Source organism: Netta rufina (genome assembly GCF_964035555.1).
Source record: "Netta rufina genome assembly, chromosome: 1".
Lineage (NCBI taxonomy): Eukaryota > Metazoa > Chordata > Aves > Anseriformes > Anatidae > Netta > Netta rufina.
The window spans coordinates 115,545,430-115,566,078 of NC_140123.1; the positions used below are offsets into that span (position 1 = coordinate 115,545,430).

The following is a 20,649-nucleotide window of genomic DNA, read 5'->3' on the forward strand; positions in this document are numbered from 1 at the left end:
TGCTTAACTTTTAACATGGCAATAACACCTGTCCAGTTCTCCCAGAAGACCTGATCCTACGTGATCACTTAACTGCAAGTTGACAGTTCATTTCTAGCTAATGTTTTTTTCCCCCTTGTCATTCCCCTCCATGCCCTACCATATGTGGAGGACTTCACAAACTACTAAAATTCTCCAAAGAAGAACAAGAACTGGAACAGGAGAACTTTTTCAATGCGGGAACAAGCGGGTGAAGGTCCCTGGATCTCCATCCTCACATCTTACACCTTGTCTACAGCCGCTCAAGACAAGTGAGCAGTCACACCTACTTCCTGGAGGTGCAAAAGACAACAGCAGCTGCAAAGGACAGAGCAAAAGTGAGGTTCTCTATTTAAGCAAAACATCTGCCACTGCAGATCACAAAAAATGAAGATGCAGAGAGAAGCACGGATGATGTGAATCCATGAACCTGATCACCAGCCCCAATGAACCCGCTCCTTTTTGTTCTCAGAGCTCAGTGAGTTGTCACAGACGCATAGAAATGCAAGAACAGTTGAGGAGCACTTTCACCACCCACGTGCCTCCCAAATATCTTCTCAGAAACTGGTGGAGATTTACCACACTGTATTCATGCCAACTGTAGAAAACTGAACTCCTCGGGACTTCCTTCTAGTAAGGGGAAAAACTGTCAGGCTCAAAACAGGAACAACTTTCTGACATCATAAGCAAATTGTCTTCAGCAAAGGCCTCAATAGCTCATAAATAAACCGAAGAACAATAATTACAGCCCCACAGCCAAAGGAAATGCATCAGGAATGTCCCCTTTCATCCATAAGCAGAATACATTTTTCTTAAAGAGTGAAACAATGACAAATTGTCAGGCAACGAATCAAGTTGGCACAGCATACCTAAGGGACACAAATTGTGTGCTCTCAGATAAAAAGTTTTACACCCTCACGAGCTTCCCTGGCAACTTCAACAGCAGGGTTGTCTCTGATAGCTTTGATATTCCTCCCCCTTTATCTCCTCCCACATACTTTTAAAGTCCCAATAGCCTGACAATTAACTTACAAGTCCAAGTTTGGAAGTGTCTGCAACAATCTCTGACAACACCTGGGCTGAGGATCCTTCTCAAACCAACTTGTGCCTGTGCTCTGACTGCACCTGGATGACACCGCAATGTTCCTCACAGCTGTCCTTGTGCATCCCGCTCTCCACCCCAGGAAACCCAGATGGAGAGGAGCTCTGTGAAAGATGCGGGGACTACAGGACACACCCTGTGCACCCCAGAGGTGAGATAGAGCCAACGCCTTGCCAGGACGGCCCAGGTACCACTATTTGCTCCCCTCACTCTGAGCATTAGGAACACTGACACCTCCTCGTCAGGAGCTATTCGGTTCAGCCCTTTCCCTGCTCTGGAGTACCACTTGCACCACTCTCGCTGTGGCTGCAGACATGTATCTAAGGCACCTTCTGCCCTTGGCTGCAGAGAAAAAGCAATGGCATTCTCTAGCACCAGAGGGGCTCAGATCCAACACCCACTGCTAGTCTCTCAGCACCACCACAAAGCACTAGAGAGAAACAACGGGAGTCTACAAGAAGCTCCACCTCGACGCAAGTGAGCGTTGGTGACTGCCTTATCCTCTCATCTTCGTTTTATTTCTCTACTAGTCCTATGTTCTGCGAGATTAGCAATGCAGTAGGAAGATCCCTACGTGCCTAGACACTCAAAGCAGCGCCAGGGAGTTGAGCTACTACCTCATTCTACAAGATGGCTTGAAAACGGTGACAGCATAGACACTTCTCGTGCCCTGACCAGAAGTCCTTGTCTTGGCAATGACAACAGCAGCACGGGCAAGCAGCAGCAGACTGAGAAGTCTCTGACTCTTCAGCTCTCACTGTCGTCCACAGGATACTGAACACCAGCCATGACAACCAGCCAGCACTAACTCTGCATAAACCTGCGAGATCTCAGCAGCATCTGGGCCAGTTCAAGGAAGCATCACGGCGTGGCTTCAGCCTGGTTCCTATCTGAAACACTTCTCCATATCTGCCAGGCTAAGATTTGTTTTACTTTTTCTTGAAATATTTATTTTTCTGCAAAAACACAATACTTTTGCAAACTTTTGTTGAGGAAACTTTCCAAGCAGTTAAATAAGTTACTTTATTTATGTAATAACTAGAAAAAAAAAAGTTTAAAAAACAAAAATCTTGCCATTGGGCCACTTACCACTATCATTTTTATCAATATTTTTATTTACCTCCTTTTATTGTCAACTGTTTAGCCTTATATTTTATGGAGAAAAGAAGAAAGTTCTGAATGTAATCATCTCTATTTCTTAAGAAGTATCACTAAAAAAAATAAATCACTCAGGTTACAGAATTTATAAGCCCCTGTACATAACAAGTCTCATTAGATTTCCAAGAGGAACCTTGCTGCTTCATCAACCGGAATCCACAATCAGATCCATCTTTACCAACTTCTTCACTGATGCCAAACCACAACAGCCTACCCAGAAGTGTACACAAGCCCAAGGATTTGTGCCAAAATGTCTTGGTGCAGGATCAGGTCCTGATACGATTAGCTGCCGCTAAGGCTTCAACCCAGCAACTGCAGCAGCTTAGGGGACTGCTACTACAGAGGCACTGCAGGACCGGGCCCTAATATAACAAAGCATATGCAGATGTCTTCTCCACAAATGAAGAATTCTTACACACACATGCATACCACAAACAAAAAAAAATAACAATGAAAAAGCATTTTGTACTTGTGAAATAAAAATCATTTCTTCGGAAAGCCATCAGCACCAACAGTCTTCAGCACAATCTCCATAAGATCGATAGGCTGTTTCCTCATATTTATTTTAAAAGGTGTTTTTCCTTATTTCTTCTTGAAGATAAATATTTTTACAATAGTAATTCTCTCTCATCTCCCTCAGAAGAAAACCCTTCATGACCCTTGTCTTAAGGATAAACCCAACAAAGGAAAAACTCAGTCTAAAAGATTCACACTTGGGAGCAGCTAAAAAAAAAACTGACAATGCTGACTGTAACATTAAAGCAAGGATGGGGAAAACCTTTCTTAGGATCCACCAATTTTTACTGATTTTCTATTATTTTATTTCACGGTAGAGAATGCAGACAGCTGGATTTGAAATCAGGTGAACAAGGTATAAAGAGTTTTCTGTGAAATCGAGTTCCGGTATGCTCAAGACCAAGTGCCAACTAAAAAAGCAGAACACACTTAAAACCCTAGGTCGGCACAAAAGTCCACAGCTCCGAACAATACTAGCCTAAGAAAAGCAAGCATGAGATACAATGATTCTCAGTCCAATCTGCTTTAAAAGACAGTCATTACGCTTGCTTGTTAGTGAACTGCTGCTAAAAACTAGGAATGCAAACCTGGGACTTGAGCAAGAAAGTCTCCTACAGACCTCCACAGTGCTGCAGTGCTTGCTTCCTTCCACACCAGCTATGCCCACCTTCAGAGCAGGAAGCTCAGAGGAACTGCTGGACTGAACACGCTGAAATATTTAAGTGCAGACCAAGCCTGGCCTAATAAAGTCCTCTGAGCAGTAGGATGTTTTCTGCTGGTACCAGGCACCAGCTAAATACATTTCTATCACCTCAACACATCTCAGACCACAGAGCATGCTCATACATCCTTGCAAGGTCACTTTCAAAGAAGTGGGAAGAATGGAGGGCAGTACTCATACAGCACTGAGTTCAGAAGAAACCCTGGGTTGGAAGAACAAAACAGCAGGTCCAGAGGCTCTCGCCTACAAGGTTAAGTTTCTATCATGCAGCATAAATTCTTGGATGTACCAGAACAGTTCTGAATACTGAAGCTGGATGGTAGCAGATTTGCTAGAAGTTTGCAAATTCTTAGCTAGTAAGCCTGAAATTTGACAGATAGCAATTCACTTCCCTCCCCCCCCAATCAGTATGGAAAAATAATACTGTGTTCACACATAGGGCAGAGGTTTTAGTAACAAAGAGGTAGCTGGTGTTATAAATTTTACAGTGATGTCAAAAATGCCAGGAAGTTCAGAAGTTTTGCCATCCCCTGGTCTTACCTGAACATCCCCGGGTCTACTCTGCGATCTGCAAAATGGGGGTGGTAACTCTGGTTCTGAAGTGTCTCTAAAATGTAGTTAGCTGATGCCTGTAAAAGTACACAAGTATGACAGCAAAGCATTATTATCCCCTAATAATGTATTATTGTTTAGCAAAATAAGTAACATACATAAATGACAACACCATCTGCATTCTACAGTACGCTCTTCAACACTTTTCCATTTATATATCTGGTTAGAAAGTGAAGTGTTTTGACTCTTTGGTAGGACGAAATGCTGAAAGTCAACCTGCAGTCCACCTCCCTAGAGGAAGAAGCAAGCAAGCATCTTTTCTAGACTTTAAAAATCGTCACAGATTTTAAACCAAACTAAGCCTCGGTGTAAAGTTTTCCTCTAAGGATTAGAAAACAGCTCTATCAATACTGCTATTGCACCTTGTTATGGAGCAAACATATGGTGAAAAACAAAAAAAATTAGAGCCTGGACAATTCTTTACTTTCTGTTCTGCTACTCAGTATCCAGTTTTTCTACCCATAGATAGCATCACACTTTACGAAGGACAAAACCATCGCCACCCCAATTTGTAAACACAGAAACAGAAAGAAAGAAGCGATCTGCCTGAGATCATGAAGCAAGTTAATGGTAAAACTGCGTAACTAGTCAGGTTTTCCCCCCCCTGTTCTATTAGCACAATTTTCTCTTTGCCTGAATCCTAAAAGGAAGCTTTAACCTTTCATTTGCTTACTAAAGTATAAATGCAGAAGCAGAAGATGTTTCCACCCATCCCTCTGAAAATATTTAAACAGTGAGCTGTATTAGATACAGTATTGCATATGCCCCAGGTCATACTTCCAAAAAGTTCATTCAGTGCATGGTACATACACATTTTACTAGAGACTCACTCCAAGATCACTCTTCTACGCCCCTAACACTGTTGGGAGTGTAGTTCACGCATTACACTGTCACCTTAGAAGAAGGTCTTGTTTCAGCTGCAGCAGGACCTGATCAGAACAACGACCAGGACGCTAGTGGGCACCTAGCAAGGGATTTATCTGCACGCACGCTTCACTTTTGTGCCAGTTGTTACACCAGCATACCTTCACAGGCCAAAAAGCAAACTTACAGAAACGCAAGCACGCCCCTATAGAGGGGATTTGACAGCTTGTTCTGGTCTCTGAAGCTGAAAATGTTACCAGGGCATTCGGTACCTTCATTCCAAGTTCACCGTATCCCTGCTCGTACTTCAACCCACAGTTGTGCTACAGTGATATTCACACCAATAACTGGTATCATTGCACAGGTAAAGCACAGATAACCCCCAAAGAATAAGTTCTTCAGTGAGGTCCGTGAAGGCATTTGCCACAAGTCCACATTTATTCCACTTAAGTCAACATCAGACCTCTCACTGAACGCAGAGCAAGCAATGGGCCCTCCTGCAGCACAGCTCCTGCAGGCAGCGAGCTTTGCCTGCAGTTCTGGGACCAACCCCTCTCCCCCTCCGAAACAGAGCCGCAGAGCAGTGAGGGTGCCTCGTTCTCCCAGCCAAGCGTTACCCAAGCAGTTAAGCAGCATTTTTAGCACGCAGTGCTCCTAGCTGGTTTTGTCAGAATCTTCGCGACAAACACAGCCCAGCTCTGCTCCTACAGCACAAGCTCACATCGAGTTGGAATTCAGACCCAGGTGAATGTTATACATCCCATATATGCTATACAAACCATATATATATATACATGTATATATATATATGGTTTTTCAGCCTGCCCAGTAGCCCATTTCAGTGCATGCCACCAGGAAAGCACCGCTGGGCACGTGTGAGGAACAGGCTTCCCTGAGACATCTCTGGCAGAACTCCCTCAAAGATACCAGCTCTCCCGAGGAAATCTTGGCTCAAATACTTCTTTTCTGAAAGGGAAGAAAGCCTCAGCATTTCACATATTTAAGGGGGGAGGAAAAATGCAAGTTAGAACAAGACTAGTTCAATCCTAAGGAAATGCAATAACTATAAAATCAGCCACATTACTGAAGCGATCTGTTTAAAACACTTATGCTAAACAAGAGCTAATTGTTTCAAGGCACTTTCATAACACACGAATGCTTCAGCAATAAACGGCTTCCACAAGAAAAGTTGCCTAAAATGCGTGACTGCTTATTTCCTTGCTGATCTTGAACCAAACGCGTGTGAGAATGAAAACGACGACCCTTTCAGGACGAGTGATTCATCTTACTCTGGCATGCTGTCTAATGAAAAAGTTTAGATAATATTCAGTAATTTTCCCATTTCTTTTTTTTTTTTCGTTGACTGTTCTAAACATTTGTGACTTACAAGAGCATTTTGACCTCTGCTTTAATTTTCTTCTGATTGCTGTTCAGGTTTCCAACCTTACACGTTAGCATTTAGTCACGCAAGAGCCCCAACACAACTGTTGCTACTCGGCATACCCCACGCACTGGTACAGAAGAGTGTGGAGAAACAGGACACAGAGACAAGATCACAAAACCTGTTTGCGCTGAGGAAGGAAGGCCATAAAATACAGTTCTTGAAGTGTGCAACTCCTCCTCCTGGTGGGGGGGAGCTAAATCACAATATACAAATAGCTTGTGTAACTGTGCCACCAGGCCTCAGGTACACTCCACGTTTCTGAGCACAACCCTTCCGCTACCTGAGGCCTGGATCTGCATTCCTTAATAGCCACACGTACTGCTACGCACTGCCCCTGCCGCAGAAAAAAACGGCGTGGAGCTGCAGAGTCAATACATGTTATCAAGCTCTTTGACTCTGTCAAGATGCTATTAATATTTTGGTAGGGTGGCGGTTGGAATTCTTTAGCCCTGCTATCCCACAGAGTTTGTGACATTTGCTTTTCTTTTTTTAAACCCCTTTCTTCATCTAATACACTAGAGAAGCTGAGCAAAATGGACTCAGCAACCAACTTGGTTTCACTTTTTGATTTCTGGACAGCAGTGCTGCTAGAATCATTCCTGGAAGTTATAAACTCCTCCTTTGAAACTAAAATCACAGTCACATGCCTCACAGTCTAGAAGACTGCCACAGCAACTTTAAAATAATCATTTCAGTTGTGGGTTAGTTGTGTTGCTAGTTTTTTTGTTTTTTAATTTAATCATATATCTGTGTAAACAGACGAATATCTGTTGATCTGTACCTGCTAGAAGCCAGTAGTGTCCAGCTCCCACAAACAAACAAAAAAAAAAACAAACAGTTAATACAGCCACAGTGTCATCTAGTGAGTTACTCTACATTCCTTAATGTGGGAAGATACATCTGTTATTACAAGCAGAAACTTTGGCTATTGGTTACTGAAGTTGTCTTAGAAAACATATTCAACTTAACAGAAACAGATAAAATAAAATCCTTTCTAAACAAAGAAATCAGACTCAAATTTAAATCAGATGTTACTGATGCTGAATGTATATGAATGAGGCATGCTTAATTGCAATTTATCTTTACATTATAACAAAACAATATTAATTTCTACTGTAATGTTCTATAACTCGATTCATAATAAATTAAAATTATAGATGTTTGACTTCGAAGATGTAGATAAAGTTCAAATACTGAACAGGTAAGCAGTCTTCAAAGTACCAGGAACAAGAATTAGGTTTAGACTGAGGTTACCTGAAAGCAGTGACTACCCCTGCAGTTGCATAGAAAATGTCTCTGCACCAAGTTAGTCACTTAAGGGAGTTTGGGGTGAAGTTGAAAAACTAACAGGGAACTGAAAAAGCCAGAAAGCATGTTTTCCTTCTCAGCTGAGAAAGCAAAACAGACAGGGATTAGATTTCCCGGGTCTAAAAGCTTGGTTTGGTTACTTCAGGGTCTGTTACCTTCTCAGGGACAATACTTTGTTTAAAACATTATGTGCAAACACTATTTGCATTAACTTGTGCGAGTGTGCATGTGTGTTACCTCAGCACACAGGACTCAAAGGCCACAATCTAAGAGCAGTATGGTTTGTCACATCCTAAAGGAAAACTTTGCAAACTAAATAAATGCATGTAAGCCATGCAATCGTTTAGAAAACGTGCGGGCACACACTGCAGCCCCTGAACTAACAAAAAAGAAGTGCCAAATTTAGTGTAAAGGCTATATTTAGCAACGCATTTTAACGGTCGTCTACCAATAGAGATTGCCTCTGAGAAAACAAATACAAAAATACCAAAGCAAAATGAGATTAAAAGCACCGATTTAAACCAAGTTTAAATCAGCTCACTAGAGAGAACTGGAACGCCAAGGCTACGCGTGCACCCAGGGGCTCACAAAGGCCAGGAAAATGGGGTACAAAACCACCCCGCTTACACTCCGCCTGCCCTGAGCAGGGCATCAATGTCTGCAAAGTCTGACAGCGCTCCAAAAGCCACCCAGATTTCCTGCAGGATCCTTGGCAGAGAGCGGGTACTGTCCTCGCTGGGAGACTGGAGCTGCACGGGGATGTCCGCGACACCCACCTCGCCTCCTGTGCCTGTCCTGGCCGCCCACCTCCCTTCGCGAAGAGCGACGATGAACCCCGCAGGCAGCCCCGTGGGGCCAGCCAGGGCTGCACGCAGGAACCGCATCACCGTGGCATAGGGAGCAGCAGCACAGCCCTCAGACAAGACGAGGCTGTCTGCTCCTCACAGCAGCTCCAGCATCCTCGTGCCCCCACGGGCTGGTGACACCGCCAGGAGTCCGCTGCCACGTGTGGATACACAACCAGTGTCCTCCGTACGTGTCTCTCCGAGGGGCAGGATCTTCCAACGCTGCTTACAAACCAGGAACGCTTGGCGGGTGTTGGGAGCTCCCACCTGAACGGCTGGGCAGCCTGCAGGAGCGGCGAAGTATGTGGAGATAGCAAAGTCCGTGGCCGCACATCCAGGCTCCTCTGACAGCTTCCTCTGGATGAATCCAACCGTCCAGGCCCTGCGAGGGCTCTTGCAGCACCAGGTTTTGCCCAGAAAAACTTTCAGCCATCAAAATTATTCCATGCAAGCAGCTGGTGCTCTGCAACAACGCGGAGGCAGGCACGTAGAGGTGCAAGGAAAATACCGAGTTAATAGTGAGGGGAACAGCCAAGGACAGTTTTCCTCTGACACACATGAAGGCAGCTCTTCTGGGTTACTGGGAAAGGGACACGTACATCCAACAGCTCCACGTAGCCGTCCATGCTTTACTTCCCTTATTTAAGGTTTTCTATACTGATAAGTAAAATCGAAAACTTCCTCCCCTTGCTCTGGTTCTGACGCTTGTGCTCTTTATTTAGTCCAACAGCCTTCGGTGAGGGACACGGGAACTTCTGCTCGCTCTGCAGGCACTGAACACCTTTTCAATCCATGGAACGGAGGGTGCAGAGTGTGAACGGGTACCTGCTTTAATGTATTCGCTACCAGCTTTGTCACTCTTCATTTTGCAGACACCAAATTTCCCCCTACAAACACCTCTGTTTCTCCAAAAGCAGCTGGAAATTAATGATGCTATTTTTATTTTCTTATTAATTCCTATGCCATAGCTCTATAATCAGCCCCGGATCATGCTGCAATTTTGCATACTTATTTCAAAATGCATTACGAGCCCTTGATGACTGATGTTTAGCACAATGTGCGAGAGAGTATCCCAAACAAATTAGAGGGAAGAAATACAAATAGAGACATTTTACTTAAAGAAAAAAAGAATTATCAGACGTCCAAACATGACACAAGTGCTGCAACTCCCAAGTTTGTGGCAGAGCCTTCACCGGTTTCAAGAACCGAGCCAGGTGGGCAGTTTGCACTACGTAACGTGAGATCTGGGTACAAAGAAACCTTTTGCAAAGAGAAAGAACAACACTGCTTCTTCCCCAATCTATACTCCTCGGCCATTGATTTGCAATGCATCAGAACGCTTTCCTTGCTGAGCCACATAGCAGACTCGGGAAGCAAACACACCCGCGCAGTAACTGCACGCTTCCCAGAAGAGGCACACCTCCCAAACGGCACTCTCACACCCCAGGCTCTTCCACCCCTTCCCCACGTAGGGAACTCTGCTCGTTTCAGCGCTGCCTCTCTTCCCAGCCCTCCCTCTGCTGCTCACCGCCAGGCAGGGGCTGCCCGTCAGCTCGTGCACTGATTACCGAGCGCACCGGGCGCATGACCCCGGCAGGACTATCCGCACATCAATAATTAAGAATAATGCAAAATCTGCAGCTTTCCCAAGGAATTGCAGGCTGCCAGCAACCTCGGACAGATCTGTGAAGGGGTGCACGCTGCTGACATGGCTCTGCTGCTGGCTTTTTGTTCAGGAATCCAGTTGCACAGGTGTAGCTGGGGTACTATGGACAAGACGCACGGACATCCCCATGCTTTGCCCCATAAGGAAAAAATAATAAAGAAATCCCAGCACGACGCGGCTCACTATAGATCTGCTAAAGCTCAAAGGAAACTCGTGGAAAGCAAACCAAACATGTCCAACCACAAAAGTGCCCTTTTCATCAGCCTGGCAAAACAAACAACAACACAACAACAAAAGCAACTTCCTCCTAACTTTCATGGGTGGGTTTTAATGCAGAATATCCCAATGTTTCGGCTCTGCTGACTTTTGTGGAGTTATTTCACACTGAAAAGGATGGAAAGAGGTAAGAAATCAAATTTTCCCTCACTCCCTCCTTTCTCTACAAAGGTTTTCTTTACTAAGCTTCACTTCCAGATCTCTCACGATGCCATACTCCTAAATATTGCTTTGACGACCAAGAAATAACACATTTTGTCACACACTGAAACAAAAACCTAGGATAATTTGTTTCACAGAAGACCAAAGACTTACTATACTACTGCGAAAGCCAATCCCAACTATTACCACGTGACGTGCCAGGCCTTACCCACTCCCGAGAGCTCTCGCTAGCGCTGTCAGGTAATTCCTGTCTGTGTAGGATGTGGGTACAAATGGGGAAAAAAAGAAAGAAGGGGGAAAAAAGAAGAAAGATGACTTCTGACAACGCACGTGCTTAAAAATCCTTACATAACCAGCAGGAAAAGACATACTGGGGAAATAACTGAAAGGTATGGGTTCGAAGCCAGCAGCCAAGCAGCAGTGCAGTACACTGAGCAGTCCCCCTCCTGCTAACGGCACTGCTCAGCCGCACAGCGCAGTCACCAAGACGTGGCTCAGCCCAACAGGGGCCCCGGAGCAGGTTTAAGCTTTCCTCACTTGAATCCTGCCATGGGCCAACTCATCCGTCATCAGCACTGACAAGGAGCCGGCCTTCATGTGTGTGCCTGGACCTGGAGAAGTCCCTCCTGAGAACGTGGATGGCAGAAACCTTCCTGGTGCTGCCCTGACATGGGGAGAAAGGAGAGCAACTCCACGGCAGGGCACGGGGTCAGTGTGCTTTCAGTGCCTCAGAGCAGGCTCCCCAGCAGTTTGCTACGTATGTATTGCCTTCAGAAAAAAAAAGACAAAAAGCAGACACAGGGATGAAGCACCTTGCCACCCCCCCTCACCCAGCAGGGGAAGGTGAAGACAGGATTTGTTAAGCTTCTTGTCAAGAGAGCTTCCACCTGAATTAAGTGCTGTGGATCCCGTGTTGTAGAAGTCCTCTGAATCTCGTTCAGTTTTGCTGAAGGAGACTCTCAGTACCACAGCGGGTCAGTAAAATGCCATTTCTTACTTTCAGCGATTTCCACATTTTCTAAAATCTCTTACATTGTGAAACACACGGGTGGAAGATTGCCGATAGAAATTCCATGCTTCCTAAGCAAGTGATTTCTTTCGTGTAATTTCACCAAATCCAGTTAACTTTCTTTCCCCTCGCTAAAAATTGAAATTTTGTTGTACTCGCCTTCTTTGTACACAGAGATGCCTGAAGCTAGTTTATTTTCACATGCTGAATTGTCCATGCTTATAAGGACTTGCTATTACATTATGCATTTGCGTCCTACAAAGGAAAAGGCAGGAACACTGGCAAGTGTCAAAACCGTGCTTTTCCTCTTTGTTGATCCATCTTTTACGCAATCACATCTATAAATACTAAAAATAATAAAATGCTGCCACCACTGTGAGAATACTACAATTAGGTCTATACTTGTGCACCCAGTGAAGTTTGCTTTCCTCTTCAAGTACGAGCTCTATTTTAAAATCAAAGCCAACTCACATTCACAGTAGTGAAACACTTGTTTCCAGCAAATCTTAAAATCTTACAGCATGCAATGTGTTTACTGGGTTTAGAAATGAGAGTTTAAATTGGTAACTTACCCTATCTATCAAAATATGGCCAGAGCAGCCTCTTCTGTCAATTGCACGTTCCATAAAAAAGTTAATTGTGACTCAGCATTAGATTATGAATATTGATCTAATTACACAGAACCATTCAGACCAACGCATATTTAAAGAAATTTCCCCCTGAAAAACAATACCTTATATTATAAAGTTAACACAGAGAAGTTAGCATTAATTAGTTAGTATTAAATAGCGTAATATACACAACAGCTAAAATACCACATTAAGTGGCAAAACCTCTAAGCAAGCTTTCCTCCTACTTTACTCTCTTTCTACTTCAGGCCTTCCTGTCCATAAATATCACTGAATTGGCAGTTAGCAACTTCACACTACTCTAATTTATTTTTTAAAAGTAGTGTTATGAAGGAAATTAGGCTATTAGAAGAGATGCCCACCTGGCAGAGAAGCCAGCAAGACTACTCACTTGTCAAGACAAGCATTTACTAGGCAAGGTTCAGAGGCAGCCTGCACCAAGGGAAAGGACACGACCAAGCAGTCAGATGTGGATTTTATTGCATTCCCTGCTCACGCTAGCCTGCTAAGTGACTGTAGGCAAGCCTCTGCTGCCTCGCTGTTTGGTATCTCAGATGCCTAGAACAGGGATAAAGGTGACTGCTCCTTGTTTTGGGGTGCACGATTACAGCTTGGCTTACGCGCTTTGCCAGACAGGACACCAGCACATGAACCAGGCAATGCCTACACCTGCCAGTTATTAACAACGTTGTTCAGAGATGAGGGCGTGATTTATTTACTTATTTTAAAGCAGTGCAGTTTAACAGCAGGCCATCAATCCATTCCTAAAACCTGAGTAACCCTTGCGCTGGTTCGGGTCTTGCCCCTTCTGAAATCTGTCAAGCAGAGCGACAGCCGTGGGAGTCTTTTGTGAAATTCACATGCAGCCACTAGTACCAGGCTCAGCACGCTGCTCTCAGATAGAAACAGGGCGTTATCACCAATCTTTAAAAAAATAAAATAAAATAAAAAATAGCAGTAGTAGTGAAAAAACAGAAGTCAGTTCTATCGATCTTTTGAAGTTAATCAGAACAAAAAAAACTTCTGACAATGACACCGCTAGAATGAGGGGGAAAAAGTAGGAGGAAAAGGAATAAAGATAATACTACAGAAGAAAGTTGACTTTTTAACTGTTCTTTCCTCAAGAAGCATTTTGAAATACACATGACTATTACGTCAAGCCAGCTGTACAGACTCCTAAGTAATAAAGCAAGCATAAATTGTTACAGCGAGGCAAAGCACTATCCATACTGCTTTAAAACAAACCTAATTCACTCAGGTAAACTGTTCCCATATATGGGCAGCGTATGATTTAATGATACGGGGAAGTATCATCAGTCTCCATTTGCAGGTGGAGAAGGGACATATGGCTGAGTTTCCAAGAGTAAACTCTGACCCTGCAAGCCTCCAGCTGCCCTCTGTGGCAGTCCGAAATTAAGACAAGAGTTTCATTTCAGTTCCAGCTTTTATTCGTAGCATCTTCCTCCATCTGGGAGCCACCAGACTCACATAAACTTGAAGTCCTGAACAGCGTACGTGCACCGTGCTGTCCGAAGAGAGGCAGCGTGTCACCCCACAGCTGCCTGGATGTCACCGCAGGTGTGTTTACAGCCTTCACACTACAGCAGAGCCTCCGTGCGAGTGTGCAAACACCTTGCCTGCCTCACCTGCTTGCTCCCCACCGCCACCTGTGATGGAAGAGCACCTCTCCCCAGTCCACTTGGTCAAAGTTTCCCTCCTGCATAACACTCTGCTACGAGCCCCGTGCCAGGACGCCGCATATCCTCAGCCCACAGACCACGAGCAGCAGCAGCCTGGAGTAACTTTCAGTTCTGAACGGGAGCAATCGTATTGGTGAGTTTAACAAGGTGTGCCATGTGTTTCAGCATGTTCACATGCTTATAGATCGCAAGCCGTGGACCTGCTAATTTACGAACAAAGTGTATTACAGTCGTTCTGGATGGAACAGCAATGTAAGTGCACGGTTACCTCCGATACTTTATGTGGAGAATGTGACACTGAATATCTCTAATTGCACACACAACAGCTATGAAAGAGAAAGGCTTTTCTCCCTTGAATGGGAAAATAAACACGGGTGAATTCCTCTCACCATCACTCCTACACTCCTTTCCTAAAAGAAACACCTGCTGAAGCCATCTGAAGTCCTGCAGGTGCTGGATTTACAGCGAGCAGCCCCCAAGAACTCAAAAGCATCCAGGGCAAGTTTCTTAAGTGTTTGAAGTTACCCCAACACTAACACTTACATAAGAGTCCCCTAAATGGTGTGTCTGCTTTGAAGCAGTTATCAGCTCGCTATGCTGGGAGGAAGGGTAGCGTGCAACAAACTTTTGAGGCCGTGGCCAGTTTCTGAACTGTTTACATAGCCCCTTCCTAAGGGAATGTCCCCCTTTAGGCTGCAACACAGCAGCACCCCACCTGGTGCCTGTTACCCAAGAGCAGAACCCAGCCCTCTCGTGCACATCAAGGCTGACTTCCTGAACTCCCTTCACAAATAGCTACTTTACTGAGAACTGTGCAATAAAACAAGTCTTCGCTTTTCCCAAAATAAGAGCTCCCTACAGTAAATGGAAGTTTCTCGTTGCGGACAAATCTAATGAAAACTCTGCTCGCCCCTTAAATAGCCATGTTATTTTTATTACGTTTAAGCTATGAGGAAATGTACTTCTCAGCTTCCTCTAAAGCTTCTATTGTGACTTTTTCTTCAAAAAGATACTCTACCCTTCTGGTCTTTGCCATTTGTTCATGACGGCGCTGTATTAGGCAAGATATACACTTAGCACTGTGCACAAAACTGAGGGCCACTGCTCTTACAAGCTGTAGGGAGATTATGATCACCGCTTCACTTCTAGGATTAAAGTCCCACGCATCCAAAAGGCTCCATCACACAGGCTGAAGCCACTACATGGCCAAATGACTGAAGAGACTACCTGAAGCAAGGTCCACAAGGTGTTCTTGCTCAGTACCTTTCGCTAGTACTCCAAACAAAGAAAGAAACCCTCAATACTTACAGCTCTCTAATCTAACTCTTACCTGAAAATGCAGAAAGCTACATCCAAAAATCAGTGTGTTTGCATTCAGCTCTGAACAACAGTTTGAAGCCTACCAGCCAGTTTTTGAATTTCCCAATGTGTTCCTGCTTCGTAAAAATTGTTGCATCAATTACTCTACCCTGAACACGATCCTTGTCAGCAATGCTATAAACCAGAAAGCAATATTCTCCTATGCAACCAGTCTGTCATAAAGAATTTTGGTAATTTAATTTGCTGTTTATAGCCTCAGACCTACACATACCAACCTCGCTGCCCATAAAATGCGGAAAATTGAAATTTGGGTGCAATTCTCCAGGAGCTGGAGAACAGACAGAACCCTCCCTTTGCGCCACCTCTGCACAGTGGTTATCCCAGCCCCAGGAATAGGCTTGAGGCCACAGTATCACAGAACAGCTGCTCCCAACAGCCCCCTTCGAGCCAGAGTGTTTGGGACCATCACTTATCCCGTGTCTCCTACACACAGACTGGAAAAGGTCAGGAGAAGGTTATTAATCATTCACATTTATGAGGGCTAAGCTTACCCCAAATACATGTCTTGTCTTGTTTTCAGCTATGTATACTAAACTACCAGCAAACAAAAAAATAATTTAGATATATTTATTGCCTCCCACTTCCCCATTTTGGGCCTAAAGCAGTTCAGTGCCACCACGGGTGCATGTAGGAAAAGCGCTTCACGTGGCACTCGCTTTCTGCCATCCATGAACATGACCCTTCAAATTTACAACCTCCTGTTTCAATTACCACGTCCACTTTGGTTTAAGAAGTGCCAAACTCTTAAGAAGCGTCAAAACTTTTCCGCAGCATACAGACAGAAGCAGAAGCTGTGTGCTGGAAAGCTTAGGAGTACTGGTAAGTCAGTCACTAGGATTCGTCTTTCAGACTGATAGGTACCTGCATTAATCAATGCCAAAAGAAGAAGCGGTAACGCAGAAGGAGTACGGCTGGAATTCTAATTAACTCTGTTTACGTGTGAAAACCGAACCAACTCCGGTTGGAGTCATACTGCGGTGACGTTGAACTTCTCACCGATCCTCGACCTCTACATATTCCCCATGATCTGTCCTAACTGTTGATTTCTCCCCTGCTTTCTCCCCACTGCTGAATTTTCAGAGGACTTTGCATTCTCAGCGAGTTTCTGGCCTCCGCATCGCACTTTGCATATTTTAACGTTACTTTGGCTCGGAACTTCAGCCCCACGTCCATCACCTGCTCATCTTTACAAAGCGAGGCTTAAAGAAAACACCGAGGAGGAGAGAAAGGAGAGAGGGAAGCGAGGCGAGAGCCGAGTAGCTGCAGCCCGTTCATCCTGGGGTCACTCAGACCAACTCTGCAGCGGCTCCGAGCGCCGGGAGCGGAGGAGCATCCCATCCCATCCCATCCCATCCCATCCCATCCCGCAGGTAGCGGCGAGAGGAGCCCCGTCTTACCGAGCAGAGCCGAGCACTCACCCTGGAAGGCGACTGGAAATTACAGCCAGACGACGACGATGAAGCTGCCTCAACGCCTCCGTCATGTGATAGTGACCTACAAAGTACCAAACACAGGCACACCGTCAGCATCGCTGCCAGCCCGGCGGGCGCGGGGCGAGACCCCGGGGGAGGCGGACAAAAGGGGGGGGTGCGTGAGGGGGGACACGGCCAGAAGGGGTGTCCGTGGGGACACACAGACACGCAAACAGACACACAGACACCGGGGCACGGACAAAAGCGGCGGCGCTGCCGCGGGTGGGCCCGGCGCCGCCTGGGCCGCGGGTTCGAGTCCCGGCGAGGCCCCCGCGGGCCGGGGGGAGCCGGGGCCGGGGGGAGCCGGGGCCGGGGCAGGGCGCTGGGCCCCAGGCCGCCGCCGCCGCCGCCCGTGCGAAGTGCAGGGCCACCGGCATCCGGGCTGCGGGGTGGGGAGGGAAGGCAAGGCAAGGTATTAAACATGGAGCGAGCCCGCCGCTGCCGGCAGGGTCTCCGTGCCTCTCCGGGCTCGCACACACACAGAGACACACACAGAGACACACAGACAGACACACGCCCGCCCCCCGCCCGCCGCCGGCCAGCATCAAGTTTGCGCCCGAGTTGCAAAATGTCGATCCCGGCGGCTGACACCAGCCGGGGGGGAGAGGGAGAGGGCGAGAAGCGGCGGAGTGCGGGAGGCAGCGGAGAGGCGAGCGAGAGTCCATCTTGCTTGGAGCGGGGAGGCGAGGAGCGGCGGCACCGCACCGACCTCACCCCCAGGGGTCCGGGGGGCACCCGGCCGGGGACGGGGACGGGGATGGGGCCGGGGCCGGGGCCGGGCCGCGGGGGGCTCCCCCCGCACCTCCACCCGCCCGGGGGGCTCCGGCCGGCGGCCGCCTCCCTGCCCGCTGCTCCCCTCCTCCGCCCCGCGGGCCCGGGCCATCATCCCGCTGCCACCGGCGAGCAGCAGCAGCAGCAGCAGGAGGAGGAGGAGGAGGAGGAGGCGCCGGGGGAGCCGCACGGGTGCCGGCCCCCCCCGCTGTCCCCTCGGCGCGGCGGGCCCGGGACGTGTCACCGGCAGGACGGGCAATGGTTTCGGCGCCCCAGGCCCCAGTGACCACCGCCGGCCTGGCGGCCTCCCCTCCCGGCACGCACTCGACTCGCTCACCTCCGAAAAAAAAAAATAAAAAAATAAAAAAAACACAAAACCCCAACAGCAACAACAACAACCAGAACACACACACACGCACACGCACACACACGCCAAAAACAACAACTTTTACAGCGCCGGGGCCTCCCCCGGCGCAACAATAAACCGGGGAAATAAATCAGAAAGTGGCGAAGCCGCCCCCCGGCGCGGTGGCAGCCCCGCGGCCCTGCCTCTGCCTTCCCCCGGCTGCCCCTCGCATCGCGGCTCCCTCCCTCCCCTGCCTCCCTCCCTCCCCTCCCTGCCTGCCTCCCTCCCCCGGCGCCGGGCTGCGCCGATATTTCCAACGCAAACCTGCTGCCGCACGGCGCCGGGATTAGCGCGGCTGCCTCCCTGCCTGCCTCTGCCTCCCTGCCTCCTCCTCCTCCTCGCAAGCCTACCCCGGATCGGCTCTCCCCACGGCCATGCAAGTTTCATACATTGCAAATAAACCCGAGAGGAGGAAGAGCGAAGCGGCTGGCGGGGGTGGGGGGGGGAGGAGGAGGAGGAGGAGGAGAAGCAGCAGCAGCAGCAGCAGCAGCAGGAGGAGGAGGAGGAGGAGGAGGAGGAGGAGGAGGGCTGCTGCTTTCTGTAATTCACCAGCGACCCGATCTCGCAGCACCCATCCGGCTGCCGGCGGCGCCCGGAGCCCCCCCCCGAGGCGGCCGCCCCCTGCCCGGGGGGGCCCCCGCCAAGTTTTCTGTCATCGCGACCACCCAATGGCACAACTTACCTCCGCGGCGACGGCTGGACGCGGCCGAGGCCTGCCTCCCACCCTCCTCCTCCTCCTCCTCCCGGAGGCAGGCAGGCAGCCGGGCTGCTCCCCGCCCCAAACTTACCGACACCCCCCCAGCCCCTCGGGGCCGCCCCCCGGGGCCGCCCCCCCGGGGGCTCCGCCGCTGCCTACCGGAAAACGCGGAGCCCAACTCCCGGCCGAGCCCGGCCGCTGCCCTGCCCTGCCCTGCCCTGCCCGCCCGCCGGCATCGCCCCTCCGCCCGCTGCCCGCTCCCGGCGGCCGGATCGCGACCCCCTCCCGGGGCTCCCCCCGGCTCCGTTTCGGGGCGTCCCCCCCCGGCCCCGCAGCCCCCGGCCCCGCCGCCCGTACCGCCGGGCGCTCCCCCCGGGGATGAAGTTTCGGTTCTGCCCGCGATGCCCCCGCCAGGTCCCCCCGCGGCCGGGCAGCGAGCGGCGGCCGATGGCTGGCCGGCCTTCCTCCCCCCCCCCCCCCCCCCCTCCTCCTCCTCCTCCTCCTCCTCCTCCTTCCCCTTCCTCCCCGCCGGCGCCGAGAGGTGCCTGCTTCCCAGCGCAGCCTGGCACCGGCTGGCCTACCCCTGCCTCCTCCCCGCGCTGCCAGCAGCGCTCCCCCCGCACAGCCCCGCACAGCCCCGCGCCCCCCAGCCCCGCGCCCCTCGCCCCCCGCCCCTGCCCTCCCCGCCGGGCAGCCGCGCACCCACCCGTCCTCCCCTGCCCAAACTTTCCCAACGCGGGCAGGGCTGGGGAGGGACGGGGGCCGGCGGCGGCCCCGCGGCCCCGCGGGAGCGGCCACCCCCAGGCCGGGGCTCACCTGCTGGGGCTGGGGGCTGCGGGCGCCCCCCGGCCCGGCTGGCAGCGCGGCCCCCCCGGCTCGCAGCGCGGCTCCGCGCGGAGCCATGCAAGCCGGGCAGCGCCACAACAGCCCCCCGCCATGTAAGGCGGCCCGCCATTGGCCGCCGCGCTGACGGACGGGCCCGCCAGCCATTCAGCGGCGCCGTTACACCCGCGGCGCCCCGCCGGGGAGCCGCTGGCACACTCACTCACTCACTCGCACACTCACACTCAGTCCTCACACTCACTCGCTCACACAGGCGCTGTTACCGTGCTCACGCTCCTCGCCTCGCACAAAGCTCGCCGCGGGGCTCTGCCCGCCCGTCCCGCAGCCGGAGCGTGAGGGGCAGAGCTCCCCTCTGGCTGCGGGAGCCGCCCCGCACCCCGGCGTGCCCCCGCAGCACACACCGGGCACACACCGGGCACACACCGGGCACACACTCACCGCCAGCCCCTCGCGGAGCCCAGGCTGCAGCTGGCATGACAGCGAGGGGCAGCGACCGCCGAAACGCGGCTGGCCGCTCCCACAGGACACACAACCCTCTCCCCTCGCACACCCAGCAGCGGGGGTACCGCGCAGCTCACCCCACGCGTCCCCGTCCTCAGCACGCCCCGCTGGGCACGGCTGGCTTCAGCATCCTCCCATTGTTTACTTCTTCCCTTTACAGCACAGCTATGTCAAATAACGTGGAGTAATATTTCCAATGTCTGAATAAAGCGGTGAAGTAAAGCACAAGCTGGTTTTACAGCACAAAATCGTACCCGTGTTTCCAACTCGGCCCGCGTGGTTTTTGCGAAGATGTGAGAAATTACCCCGAGCTGCCTTCCACCCTGCGTGGTGTACGGGGGAGTGGGACAGCCGCTGCCCAAATAACATACAACTATCACAATAAACACACTGCAATTAATACATTTTACCTCATATTTTTAATTTCCAGCGCTAACTGAGCATCCATCTTGTGGAAGTCAGGTGCGTGTCAGGTGCCACAGGCCAGGACACCGGCAAGCCAAGGCCCACAAAACTCACTGGTCACATATGAAGAGGTGGCCTCGTTTT

General features: G+C 49.6%; 1 protein-coding gene across 3 annotated transcripts in view; it reads right to left on the bottom strand.

Moving 5' to 3' along the window:
• Positions 1–19,643, bottom strand: part of BBX (BBX high mobility group box domain containing) — a 132,554-nt gene extending 112,911 nt beyond the window's left edge. The window contains exons 1-3 of one of the 3 annotated variants that reach the window (XM_084304595.1): positions 19,573–19,643; positions 16,829–16,904; positions 4,056–4,144 (exon numbers count right to left, since the gene is read on the bottom strand). The gene's annotated coding sequence lies outside the window, so the exon portion shown is untranslated. Of the gene's footprint in view, positions 1–4,055; positions 4,145–16,828; positions 16,905–18,323; positions 18,405–18,741; positions 18,787–19,572 lie in introns of those variants that run through there. The other 2 variants (XM_084304597.1, XM_084304596.1) reach the window with 2 other exon arrangements.
• Positions 19,644–20,649: the final 1,006 nt, after the last annotated feature.